The following is a 15004-nucleotide window of genomic DNA, read 5'->3' as shown; positions in this document are numbered from 1 at the left end:
TGTTGAACACTCATCATCCCGGTTGCAACCATAGGTAGGGGAATGCAGCCATTGATTATATTGCCGGCCCATACCATGATACTGCATCTCGGATACCGGTTCTTTCCTTATTATAACGGCTTATTCTGGACAATAAGCAGTACCACTCTCACGCCAGGTCAGTTGACGTTTGTAATCAGGTAACAGACTGAACCTATTTTTTCCTAAGTATAGTACGCAAGCCCAGTTCTACGAGTCCAGTTAAGGTGCGCGCGATACTATTGCAAACGGGTGGTGTGTTGCCTTCTGAGTAATGGAACGCATACAGGGCGGGGCATATGTATAGTCCTTCATAATGCAACCCTTTTGCTACAGTTTTTCAGGACATTCGCTTCCCAAGTAGCAGCAAATAACTAATTTGCTTTCTCAATAGCTGTGTTGCGCTGGTGCTTTTTGTCTATAACACTATGTACTTATTTTTACTGGCACTGCACTGAGAACACGACCTTCCCTGCGACGTTTGCTACATATTCCATTTATTTGAAATGATTTCCAAAGCCTTGAAACAACACTGTGGCTGACATCGAACTCCTTAGCAACATGTGTTTTTGCTCGCCCTTCTTCAGCGTTGCTAATAATACGACCACGTGTAAAATCATCTAAATGATGGGGGAAAGACAAACCGAAATTTGCAAGTTCGACAACATTTTGCTGCCTTTCGTTTTGTGGTTGCTATAGCTACTACTGTCATCCGTCTTTAGCAACTATTCAACAGTGTAGTATTTTGATAAGAATTTCATCTTATTTGGTTTTTCATTAATAAGTAAAGAGGAAGCGGAAGGCAAAAATACAAAATAAATTATTAAAAGGTTTCATAAATAGATAAAAAAATCTTGTGTTTTAAACTTAAAATTAGTTATATATGTAATACAAACTTCAATGTAATCACACAATCTTGGTAAACACTTGACATATTGCAATCATAGGACACCTCTAAAAATCTATGAAAATTTATCAGCAAAAAAGTAAATTTATCAGTGCTTATCTGAAATGATCATTCTTAAACAGAGAAAAATCAAACCCCATTCTGCAAAAAATTTTGTTGATTAAACATGTAGTTATATTTAGTATTACAGATGTAACGAATTGGAAGATTTTAAACTAACCATTTTTCTACAGATAACAGAAAGTATCTTTTGACACGTAATTTACTTATGCCGGGGTTTCATACATTCCAGTCTAATGAACAAAACTTACTTCACATTTTCATAAGATTTGAAAGCACAATATTTATTAATACTTCCATTGTAAATTAAAAGCTAAAATTAGTATTTAAGAAACGCGTACATCAACCAGAAATTTAGAGGAAAATAATTTAGAAGAATTTATTTAGAAAACTGCTTGAATTTTAGTCACAGAATATACTATGGTCACAATGCTCAAATCAATCAAGAAACTGAAAAAGGTCTGTATTCACCTTTATTTAACTGAGCAAAGAATTTAGTAAAAATGGAGTATGTATGATCTCAGTCTTTATGGACTCTAGTAAAAGCAGACACACATAATGAATTAAGCTCTTTTACCTGTCACATAGGTGATCAATCATTGTCGCAACACTCTTCTCAGCAGTCAGTGTTAAAGTTCACTGTATCGTCTCAGTGTGACTGTGTAAACCACTCTACTGGTACAGCTCTTACACTTCATTATGTTCAGGCATTTTTCTAATTCTTTCATTCAAACCTCGAATAAAGTTTTGTTAAATAATTTGTTTAAAGTATGTCCTGTCTATTGATATGAAGAATGAAATACGAAATTGCGGTCTTATATGCTATAAAATTTGTATCGAATTTGAAAATTTTGAAAATGGATGCGATTCATCTATGAAATGCTACACATGCCTATTATTTCACCCAAGGGTCAAAATACGGGATGATCTAAAAGTAAAAATTTTGAAAATTTCCTAATTCATTGAATTTACAATGGATGATATGGTACAGAAATGCACAGAATAAAATTTTAGAAAATAAATTAGTTTCTATATAGTTGATTTGGAATTATATTGTCAAGATGGGGTTTTATCCATAAAAGAACACAAAATGTTTTATATTAAATACCGAAATCGACAGACATCCTTATGGGATTCTGCTTGAAATTGAATGAAGACATAGAAAACACAACAGAAACAGCATTCGTGGTTTTGCATGCGTAACATGAATACGATCTAGTTTCCTTTAGAAATAGATCCACGAAGATATTTCTTTTCTTAGGTAGATAGCGTGTGTGTGTGTGTGTGATTATGGCAAAGCCTCGAGGGCTATCTGCCTAAGGGGAGGGATGCCTTCGTGGAGGACTTTCTAAGAGGAACTGGCTCGTATACACATTACACATGGGGAAAACCACGAAAACGCCCATGTAGCCAGCCCGCTCGCGAGGTTCGAACCTCGGACCGAACTACCAGTGTTCAGCGACTTTACCGCTCGGCCGCTGGTGGGCCCTTAGGTAGATAGCACTCGTACTCTTTGCTGTATTCAGGGAAACAGAACATTTCATTCTCCTGAAGAATATTAGAGATTTTGTACAAATTTTCGCTTTATAAAGGAGTATAGTTAATTAGTCTTCCCTTTGAGATCTATATAAATGTTCTTATCTTTTAGAGTAACTATTTTATGATAAAAAAGTGTGCGTAACTATCGAAATATTTTCCTTTCCTCACACCTTGTGGATCTAAATTGATTGAGGAAAAGAGATTACGGTAAATTAAAATCGGAATATTATACGTGTTTTATACGCCAAAAAATAAACATAAATCTTTCATCTTTAGCTGATGTTTGATTTTAATTACGATAAATCGAGAGAGCTATATGGCAAAGGAAGTGTTACATTAGTGAAGAATTTTCCAAGGGAAACTGGATCGTATTCAGGTTAACATAGGAAAACTACGATAAGGGGAATAAGGCTCGTTTTGTTTTAGTTTGGTTTAGTTGATTATCACAAAGTACGCTAGAGTTATCTAAAGGAAAGTACACCTTTCTAAGGGAAACTGGTTTGTATCTATGTGACACAAGGGTAAATCATGAATACGTACATGCAGCCAGCCCTTACGCCTGGAATTGAGAGCTGGTAACTACCAATGTTCAGCGATTTCGCCGCTCTGCTGTTAGTGGGATGAATTTGAGTCAAACTAACCACTGTTCAGTGGTCTTATCCGATTATTAGGATGATGGCAATAAACGTAAGAGCTATATGTCTAACAGAACTGACGCGTTTGTGGAGGATACTTTAGATGATACTTTCTCGTATTCTCGCTATAAGACAGGAAATTAAGAAAACAACCAAGTAACCAGCTCGTTCGCTGGGAGTGGAATTCTATTAAAAAAAGGCAGTGCTCAGCGTTTTCGCCGTTCTGCTTCTGGCGAGTTTCTGCGGTCTTATTTACCTGACCACTGAAAAAAATTTCAGAATTCCCTCATGAATGTTATGTGTAACCCACGATGCATGAAAGTTAAATCAAAATTTTGTATAGAATGGAAATTATTTCTGATAAATTTGTTATATTTTAGTGGAATAACAATATATACGTTCCAAAAGAGTATTTTACAATCATTTGCGATGAATCTAACGTAACGATAGAAAAATATTTTTCACATAACTTTATCTGTAGTAGGTCTGGCGAGGAGTGGTCGGCATACAACATTTTCTTGGTCTCTTACAAATGTGTCAGATAAAGAATATAGACTCAATAAATATCTAAAAGTAATTATATTCGAAATATTCTGTTCCACTGAATTTCTGACTTTTTAACCTAATAAATTCCCTTTACAGCAGTAAAGCATGTTGAAAATACTAAGATACTAGATTCCCGATTTTCTGAGTATTATCTTCTCAAAGGTTTGATATTTTTTTATTCACTAGAATATTACTTAAACTGAAAACTTCTTGAGCTTGGCCTTAATCATGGGGTTAAATACATGAATTAAATGCCGCATACCGTTCCAATAGCTGAACAATATCTTTGTTTATCTACATTATTAATTAATTTATTAATTCTGAGCAATGAATTAATTATTCAAGCTACTTTGTTAGGCCTTTATGTTAATTAATCAGATTTTTATGCTTTTACCACATTTAATAACGTATTGTTAAGAGTTTAAATTTAGGTTTGACCTGGCAGAAATGGGTACTACTTTATGTTCAGATTTACAACCTACGAGTAAGCAACGTTCGAACAAAAATTTAATCACATTTTGATTTTAGGATATCACTGAGTAAGTTAAAAAGTCACCACATACGTTTGGAGAGTTAGCATTTAGAATTCATGATTAAAGTGTCAGTGAGTTCAGTTAGACATGCTTTTCTTTGTTTTGTTTATGGTAACGCATACAAGGTTACCCGCCAATTGACGAGATAAAACTGTGGAGGAAATTTAAAGGAAATGGATCGCATCCTCTTTCATACGTTAATTTCCACTGTAAACCAAAGCATCTTGCACACAGGACATCACGAAAGCATCCATGCAGCTAGCTCGTTCACTAGGATTTGGACCAGGATCGAACTACCAGTGTTTAGCGACACTAGAGCTCGGCTGCTGGTGAGCCAGTTCGACATATTTAAATATAAATCTTGGATCTTTTTTGTTACAACACAACATATGCCAAGAATATTTTTACAGAAATAAGTATGTGCCAAAGTTACCTGTCGGCTACAGTCGAGTGATAAGTGGTTTCTTATATGTAAATAAGAATGTCCTTTTTCTCAAAGTAAGTACTGTCAATAGAAAGTTTGTAAAAAGTGTCATTAAATTTCGCTTTTTCTTTATTAAAATAATTAAGATAACAAGTTTAAATCTTATGTTTAAAAACTATCACGTCGAAACGATGCGGTGAGGGAAGCATATATTGTCGCTGAAAGTTTCAAGTTATTGCATATACAGTGGTACTGAAAATACACCATGTGCAAAACGAATATTAGAAATCAATGTAGTAAATACAGAGGTTGGACTCCATATAAAATGCCTTGCACAAAGGCGTAAAAAATTATGACTGCCATAATACCCCACGAGGAGAGCTCCACCTGTAGCCGAGTTTTTAGACCCCTGAATGCTAGTAGTTCGACCCCGGCTAGAATATAGGCTGTATCACTGGTTTCCGTGGTTTTCCCATGTGTAACGTAAACACAAACCAGTTTTCCTTAGAATGTCCTCCACAAAGGCATCCCTTCCCTGAAGCAGACAGCCTTGGTGTGCTTTACCATTTCAAAGAGCCTGACATAACTTTAAACAAGAATTTATGAAAAATACATTGTTGCTCACAATAACTGATTTTATTTCGCAAAGAAATGCCAGTTTAGGCTCTCAAAACATAAAATTTTTTAAATAAATTTTAATTAAAAATAATTTTTCCAGTTAAGGAGTTATTGCAATTCTCTTTTCTGGATGTGCAATGCAAATACGAGCCAGATTTTTTTATAAAGACACCAAGAAGACATCTTTCTTCTAAGACAGGTAACCCTCGGATAATTTGCTATAATCCAAATAATTCGACCCATTTCCGTCCTAACCACAAAACACAGACGCCTTTTCTTCTCATGTTTGTAAGTTGCGGATTTGTTTTCAACCCAACAGTTACCATTATTTCGTCAATTACTTTAATTCTGGTAGTCCGAACGAAAACTAAGGTAGAGATCCCTCTTGTTCTTTGCCGTACTCAGTTAAACAAACGTTTATTAAGGGAAATTGGTTGTAATGTTTTTTAATCCTGCTGATCCGCCAAAGAACTAGTTGGTTATATTCTCTTTTACTCTTAATAAGGATTTAGGAGCAGAATAACTTTAGTTTAGCTAGTTTCAGGTTACTGAGAGTTTATTCCATAAATTTACGTAACATAACAACTTAGGGGGTTGTTTTGTTTAACTGATATGATGACTGATTACACTCTATCTAAGGGAGAGCACATGATTACACTCTATCTAAGAGTGAGCTGCCCGCATAAATGATTTTCTAACTGAAACTCTCTTGCATTTAAGTTATGCAAGAATTGATGGAAAGGCGAAATTTAAATAGAAGAACCTTATCAATATATTGAGCTATTTTCTTTACCTCTTTCATTAGTGTGTGAAATGGGGAGGGATGTCTTCATGGAGACTTTCTAAGGGAAACTGGATCATATCCACTGTTTATCAGTGGATACTGATACCAATTGCACCACGAAGGCATGTGATAAGCAGGGAGAAAAGAAGTTCAGTGGTACAAAAGTTAACTTTTTTTAACAGATCTCAGATGGTTTTAATAACATTTCAGACATGAAACAGCAATTATGATATATAACTTAAAACGTAAGTTAAAACCATGTTTTTGAATTTGTTATGATTTAATTAAATTCGAATAAAATTGAATTAAATTCGACACTGGTGATTGGAAAAATAATTTCTTCCAGAGTATAATTACAGAAATGGAAGACATTTCGTATTATCAGGAGTTACCTATTGGCTCTTAAATTTTGTTGCTCACTCTTTGTTTTCACTGATGCAAAGCTTATCATAAGCCACTCCTCTTCGAAACTCATAATGATATAGCGCTTTAATTTAATGTAATTATCTGCGGAATTTTTGGAAGCGAAGGCCTGGGATATTTTCCATAACTTTGTGCAATGAGTCTGGACATCTCTGTGTTTTACCTAGACTATTAGTTTCAAATATTATACACCGTAAATTGGCGACGCGTCTCTCATTAATCGCGTTGCGTTGCACTTAGATGACATTATACCGCAAAGCAATAATTTCATTCCTGCTTCATATGTGCCACCTATCTTCAGCCCTTTTGTCAAAAGAGATCCAACTAGAAATTAGGAAACAAGAACACTAAGCAAATGTTAGCATCACAGATGGGAATTTTGCGTAATATTTACGCTAATTTTGCGGATCCCAAGAGCGATGTGAATTATTAGGAATTAATTCAGATGATAATAAGATCGCATGACTAATGAGTTAGAAATCCTATCTTGTTAATGAGAAAGTAAGTTATTTGTAAGATAATAGCCCTAAATGTAATTATCTATTCATAGAAAATCAGAGCTGAGAGTTCATAGCATGAAATGCAAGTTAATTAATTAATTAAGTTAACTAAGGTTGCAGGCCAGGCATATATTTCATTGTAGTATAATGAATGCGAAATAAAAATATAAAAATAGTTGTACCCACATTGTTAAGAAAAGCAAGATTTGATTATTTTCTCCTCTTAGCAGACTACAAAAATAATATCAACAGTAAGACAAATAAAATAAAGTTTTCCTATAACAGAATCTTCTTTAATAATTCTTTCTCTTCAAGCATTTTCTTCATATACAATAATAATTCTTTCTCTTTATGCCCAATTTGGGAAGTTTATTTGAGTATTCCTAAATAATATCATCCCTTTCACATTAAAACATACAAGCCAGTTAAAGTTAGGATGATCATAAGTATTTTTCGTTTTTAAATACAAATGGCTTCCCTAAATAAATTTACAAAAGTTGTTACTTCAACTGCAAAATTTATTTTGGTATAGCACTCTGTATTCTTCAAAGCTCACCCATATGCTCTACATTGTGAAGACTGCGGCATTTATCCCAGTTCAGGATAAGCTATTCTCTGGGCATAACCTAAAATGAGGTGTCTTAGTTACTGATACAGCAGCGTTCAAGCGGAAAAATCATTTAACACTGGTAGTTCTATTCGAGTTTAAATCCCGACGAACGGGCTGGTCGCAAAGGTATCGTGATTTTTCTGATGTATAACGTGGAAAAGAGGCAGTTTTCGTAGAACGTATTATACAAAGGCATTTCATTCCTTAACCAGATAACCCTTATGTGCTTCGTAGTAACCCAAATAACCCAATGCAGTTTTTACACTAATTTTCATCATATCAGTCTCTGTAACTCATAAGGGCAACAGGCCTGCTATTATGCTTTTGTCTTGGGTCGTGTATCGCTTTTGTCGTGAGGAAATCTCTTACCTGTGCATCACGTCCAAGTACCGGGAGGGCTGGACATGCACCGTTTTTCAAGCATATATGTTGTACCACCATGTCATTGCTATACTGAAGTTTCTACAGGTTGGTTGGTTATTTGATTATGGTAGAATAAAAAAAGCGTTATCTGCTTTATGAAAGGGATGCATTAGCGGCGGACTAACTTACTGAAGAAAAAGTTAGGTTTTAATTTCTATTTCAGTTATTTGCAGAATTTTCCAAGTCGCTAAAACGATAGAAAAAAATTTCGGTTCCTGGCCACGGGGCCTCATGTTGATACGAAAATTTTAATATTTTAAATATTTTTTGTACCATAAACTTTTGCGTATTAAACTTTTCTTTACTTTTGTAAAGGCCTTCGCAAATCGAAGAAAAATTTTCTTGCATTCGCACTGCACGTCGAGGGTTAGCCTAGAAAATCGTATGTAGCCACCCTTTCACTGGCAACTTAAGACGAGATTAACTACAGATTATCACCATTTTAAATATTCGACCGCCGGCAAACATCTTCTCTTTCAAAACCTGAAGCTACTAAGATATTCATTAATAAGATAGAAGAGAATATTTTATTGTGCTGTAGAAAGAATGTGAAGGCTTGGTCCAAAATCCACACATTTGGTTTGTTTATAATGGCAGTGCAAGTCAGGGCTATGTATCGGACGGAAGGAATGGTTTCGTGGAGGATTTTCTAAGGAAAACTGGCTTGAATCCATATTACGTAATAGGAAAAACCACGATTATATATTTTTCATGGTAGCAAGTGGTCTCTGGAAACTGCAATTGGGAAATACTGCTCATTATTACTTATCTAGCCATCAGCGCCTAAAATGTTACTACGCTATTTCATGGACTTTAAAATGGTAAGTACAGGAATAAATTAAGGATATGAATGCAATTTACCGAAAAAGAAAGAAAATAGGAACTGCATGATGAAAACAGTAAATATCATAGAGAATTCTAAATATGTTCTTTAATTCTTTGTGCAACACTTTATAAGCAACAAATTATACTTAAATAATTTTACAGGAAATAGTGTTTAAGCGAGACTTCTAGTCTGTAATTTTACAAAGCTGGACAAACTTGGAATTCTTCTCTGCGCAAGAGTGTGTGTTCAGTTTGTGAATTGTTACATATTAACGTGCATTTCTATCTCCATAAAATGTTTCAGCTTTCAATAAATGAGCCCACTAGAAACACTTTTATATTACTTAATGCAACATTTTCCTAACCAAGACCCGCGAGTGGCAAAACACTTAAAACCTGATAAATTCTGGCACTTTGACTCAGGCTTAAATCTTGTCGAACAAACTTTCTGGAATATTTCGTGGTTTATCCCTTGTGTAATATGAATACGAGCCTATTTCTCTTAAAAATTCTCCATGAAGGCCTCTATTCTTTTAGGCAGAGAATCCTAGTGTAATTTGTTGTAATCTGATAAATCCCGTTAATGCGTTTTACACTAAATGACGTCAGGTTAGGTTCTTTGAATATGGTAAAGCCACAAGAGCTACATGCATAAGATGAGGGATGCCTTATTGGAAGACATTCTGAGGAGAAGTAAGTCATATTCACTTTATACGTGCAGAAAAACATGAAACCTTAACACTCAGCCAGGCAATTTGCCTGGAATTGAACCCGTACCACGTCAATCTACTAGTATTCAACAGTCTTAACCATTCGGCCACTTGTGGGGCTTTATCTTAAATTAGAAGAATTTTAATATTTATATTTTCGGTGCCGGATACCCTATAAATTTCATACTGTCAGTTGTTTAAATGGTTGTAGAAATCTCAAACAAAGACTTCAAAATAATATACATTAATGTGTTTGCATTATATAATTTACATGGTCCGCTAGTAGTAGAACACAATTTTTGAAGGATTCTAGAACTTCAGTTATTACTTTTTGAAATACTATTGAGCAAAATCAACTTTAGCATTTATTTTAGCTTCAATTTTCTTTAAAGTTAATAACTAATCCAACAGCAAAATTCGGTACGTTATATATTATGATTTTATACGCTTACATGATAGAAGAGCCATTATTCCTCTGTTTCGGTCTCAAATATTAGCTAATACGAAGAATGCATCACAAAAATCTGCCCGTGATAAGTCACATCAAAGCAAATTTATTATCGGTTTTAGGAAGTAATTCGTGTAAACATCATTTTGCATTGGAGAACTCAAAAATATCATGTAAAGCTTCCTGTTTCTTATTTGCCATGGTACTGTTTTCCGTATTTAACAGGAGAAAATGACTGTATCAAAACCGATAAGAAAATTGCTTTTGCAACATTAATATTTATTTTTGGAAAATACTAATTAATAGCCCATGGTGGTTACATCTTTGATGGTTACGTGGGCAGGCTATTAAAATACTATGAAGACAGGATGGATTTTATTATGTAAAGGAACTATAAAGCATTATTGTTACTAGATAAAAATTACAGGCCTGAATCTCATATATTACTTTCCATGACTCGCCTTAGTTATCTGTTGCTTTATAGAATGCTATTTCCTTTAAGAAATATTGAGATTGAGGTGAAAAATATTTTACCATGCAATAAAGATGCCAACCATATATTAGGGACAAGAACATAGGCAGTTCTTACTTGCCTCTCTTATTTTACCCTAATTTTTAATTGTTCATTACAATTAAACTTCCTGTGTAAGCAAGAAAACTAAAAGAAAGGTCTTTTTTGGCATTTTAACCTCCAACAAATTTATTGTTACATAAAGATAGTTACTTACTTAAATGTTACACGTATCTGATGAATCATTTATCTTTGTCTTAAACAGTTCCATAGTACCCTGTTTCTTCTTGAATTTAACTTATACTCAGATTAAGAATAATTTCTATCGTTTTTCTAAATTGTCTTCAGATAGTAACGTACACATGACTAATAAATGTACTTGCATTATACAGATATTTAGTTTATTTTCTTCAGTTTTCATCCACCACGGAGCTGCAAAACTTGCTGAACATTGGCAGCTCTTCTAGGGCTCGAATCCTCTCAATGTGCTGGTTGAATGGAAGTTATTATGCTTTTCCCCATGCATGAAAACAATATGTCAGTTAACCTTAGAAAATCCTTCACATAGAAATGACCGAAATTACAATGTCCGTTTTGTTGTGTGTGTAAATAGAGAAAATGTTTTTCTGAACCCAACTTCATCCGAAAATACAGATGGCTCGCACTATTGTCATTATGCTGTACAAAAATTCAGTAAAAGCTAAATCGAAAAATCTGGCATTGTTTCAATTTTTTTAATACTTAATAACAACTGAATATTTTATAACTATTAAAAATATGTATATCACGATTTAAAAATGCCGCTGAAAACGAACTTATGTAACAATACTTACTAGACTACCGAATTTTATTTCCCGTGCATTTATAGTTAATTTATTATACATTTCTAGTATGCTGATTTTCTATAACACAAAGTAAGCAAGAACTTCACGCAGAAATGAGCTTTATGGTACAATGTATTCATAAATGATTTTTGAATAAGAAATTATATAAAACTGAATTATATGTACTGCATAACTATAGTTCTATAGAGTAATTTAAAACCTAAAGCTGTTAACTAAACGTTCTTTTACAGCAGAACATACGCATTACGTACATATTTTAGTATGCTTAATTACTCACCATCAGTTTTAAATACAATTTGATAACGATTATATAAAAGCAATAAAATCTTACGTAAAAATTTAATTTTTTTCCTTATCTAATGTTAGGCTCTTTGTAATCAATTATGCACATTCAGGTAGAATATAAATACAATAATATATCGTTGCACAGCTATTATTAACGTAAAGCTATTAACTATATCGATGATTGTAAAATGTAATTAGAATGAGCAAAATGCATATTTTCGTTATATCTTTATAAGTTTGAAATTTTCATTACAGGTTTGTTTCTTTTTACAAAAAGTACATGTAAATGTTAAGAGGGAACTGAATAGTATAAACCAGAGATTCTCAACCGGTGGTACGAGTGCCACTGGTGGTACGCAAGAGAAAAATGATAGTACGCAAAGAAAGAAAGTATTTTTAACTATTAAACTCAAAAATCTAGTGAAGAAAAAGAAAATTGATAGAAATTTCCTGGGATCGAACTCTAACTGAAGATTTCAAAAATAACATACTTGGCGAATACATGAAATAAAGAACTTAAAGTCGTTTAAAATAAAGCTGTTAAATTTTTATTGTCTTTTTGCACAACCAATTTGTGTGAATAAATATTTTCTTCCACGTTTCATTTGAAAAAGTAATACAGAACAAAATTAAAATTGGATCCTAATTTACGGTTAAAGTTAAGTGAAATAAGACCAGACATAAAGAAATTGATCCCATTTAAAGAGGTCCAAAGTTCACACTAAATTTTAGAATTAACGTATTATAACTTAAATTTTGATAATTAAAATGGCAACCAATTTTTAATTTAATATATTTTTATGTGTGCACATTTAATATTGCCAATAGCTTGTGCAAATGGCAAAATATATTTTATTTTAATATTTCTATTGAGAAAGTGAAAAATAATAAATGTAAAATGTAGTGGTGGTACTAAAATTTTCAATTTTTGTTTAGATGGTACGCGTTAGCCAAAAGGTTGAGAACAATGTTAACTAACAAAGTCAAAGGAACAATGTCAAAGGTTGAGAACAATGTTTGACTGACGCGTGAGAACACGCGTTAGTCAAAAGGTTGAAAATGTGTTCAATTTAAAGCATTTTAAATCACTCTTAGTTAAAATATAAATCAGATAAAACCCACAAATTCGCCACTTCTTCGGATGGTACAGACTGTCCTTTCATCGTCGATGGGGAATAGCTGATATAGTACTTTGTAATAGATTACGAAGTCTCTATGCTTCGTTTACGCTTTGTGTGGAATTGTGGTAAGGTTGTACTACATAAAAAATCGTGCAGAAAGGAAAAGGGCCTACTTTCATGTTTAATTTTTTTCTTGTTATATACGAGACTAGACGTAATACGAATATACCTCTATAATACAGTCAATCGTTTCCATTATTCGAATTAATTCATCGTGAGACCTTTATAAAAGTCTTAATAAACAGAAACTGGCTCATATTGCTGATACAATGATCAAAATAGCTGATATGCTTAGTTTAGTTCTCTTATCAATAAAAAACAGCAATTTGGCATATAATGAGTCTAAAAAACAATGAAAATTAATATATGTCTGTACTGTTGTCTAAGCAGAAATAATGCATGATTATAAAATAAATATTAGAATCTAGTGATTGCATATGTAAGATTTAAAGTAATAATTACGTATGGTAGAGCACATGAAGAAAAGAATCATTGAATTTTATTTAGTTGAAAGCTTCGTAATCGATACACAATACCTACTTGCTTATCGATGATACAAGTCTGTCTATCGACTGAGAAGGACAGTCTGTGCCATCCGACAAAGCGGTGAATGCTCACAATAGTACTTCAATCAAGCAACGTCGCTATTTTCCTCATGCATTCTTTTTGTTGTATTCCAAATGGATTTTATAAACAAATGATGATATTTTATGCCTTAAAATTAATTTTAAAATATGCGCTAGTAGAATTTGCCACCGAGGGAAGAAACTTAGGTAAAGGTTTTCAAGAACACAGAATTTTGTCACAAATTCTATACAGGTAAGAATAAAGAGATGTGTTTGGTAGATGGCAGATGTTCCCGGAGTTTGTGCAATGCCATAGCTCTGCAAATCTCTGACTTTTTTTAAGTGTAAACAGATCGCTGTGTACTTGGATAAAGCAGCCCGCACACACACACACACACATACACAAAAATACAGAAAGATTTGGAGAGAAATAATTAGTATTTCATAAGCTTATTTTAAGTTAATTTAGAAGACAAACAACAAAAAATCAGCGTTATATTCCCGAATTTTCACATTAATTTTTTTGTTTGACTTCTAAATTAATATTTGTTCGGCGTGTTATTTTACCTTAATTATTTTAAGTATTGTAAGCATTATAAGTGTATTTTTAATATGTCACATAATACTTATTTAATAATTAAAATTTGTTTTTAAATTATTAAGTATATTTTCTTTTCATACTTTCTTAATGTTTGCCAAATTACAATAAATACTGGTAATTTGGAAATATTTGTTAAAAAAGTCGAACTTGCACCCGAGGCTTGCAGTTTTTACATTTTCATATGTAAAAAATCGCCAAACTATGCTAAGGTGGTCGCGTTAATACGTAAGTAACGAACTTTTCGTTACAGTGATATAGGGAAAAATATTATGAAGCGTAAAAAAGAATAGTTTAAGTATTATCTCTTCAGCCGTGAAAGTTGGCTATTATAAAAACATGAAATGTGAAGGAGATCCCGTCGAATTGCAGCAATCATTCCTGCGGAATTTTGAAGGTACTGACATAACTGTATTTAATAAATAAATAGTATTAGACTCAAATTATTTGTACGCTTCGTAAAAATATTTTTCTCAATTTCTACTATTTTAGAGCTACCGTTTTACTCTGTTTAGAAAGCTATGAATGTCAAATTTCCTCAGGTAATTTCTCCAATCTATTACTGTTCCGTCTACAATATTTAGTCGACTATACTATTAATACACTCGTTTTTATACGAGGGTAAGTTGAAAAATAAGTTTCCCCTGTCGACTGTGGTCAGAGTTGTGTATGAAAGTCAAAAAATAGAATGACACATTAACCCTTTGAAGGGCACCGGTATATATGTTTGTCAGTTTTTTAACCTCCGAAAAAATGCTAATTTTTCTACACCAAAAGCTATAATCGTAAGTGTCTAGTGTTTGCTTTTGATTCTAAATGGCAACATCACCCTATGAATGCTCAGTATTTTTCAGTTATGAAATTAATATACCTCGTTCCAAGGTATGTTGGAAGATTGATAAATTCTATTAGAGGGAAAGAAAAAATTCAAAATCTGCAATTATATGACGTACACATGCTGTATCTTATATATTTACTTCATTTCAGTCAGAAGTGATAATTAACAAAAGATTAT

General features: G+C 33.1%; 1 protein-coding gene across 1 annotated transcript in view; it reads right to left on the bottom strand.

Moving 5' to 3' along the window:
• LOC118198369 (uncharacterized) overlaps positions 1–15004 on the bottom strand; it is a 424861-nt gene that overhangs the window by 202111 nt on the left and 207746 nt on the right. The window lies entirely within an intron of this gene.

This window comes from Stegodyphus dumicola, chromosome X1 (assembly GCF_044657685.1).
Source record: "Stegodyphus dumicola isolate Sdum_Otavi_A_Nest chromosome X1, ASM4465768v1".
Classification (NCBI taxonomy): Eukaryota; Metazoa; Arthropoda; class Arachnida; order Araneae; family Eresidae; genus Stegodyphus; species Stegodyphus dumicola.
Note: the sequence above shows the minus strand (reverse complement) of the source record. Positions and strands in the feature narration are given on the sequence as shown.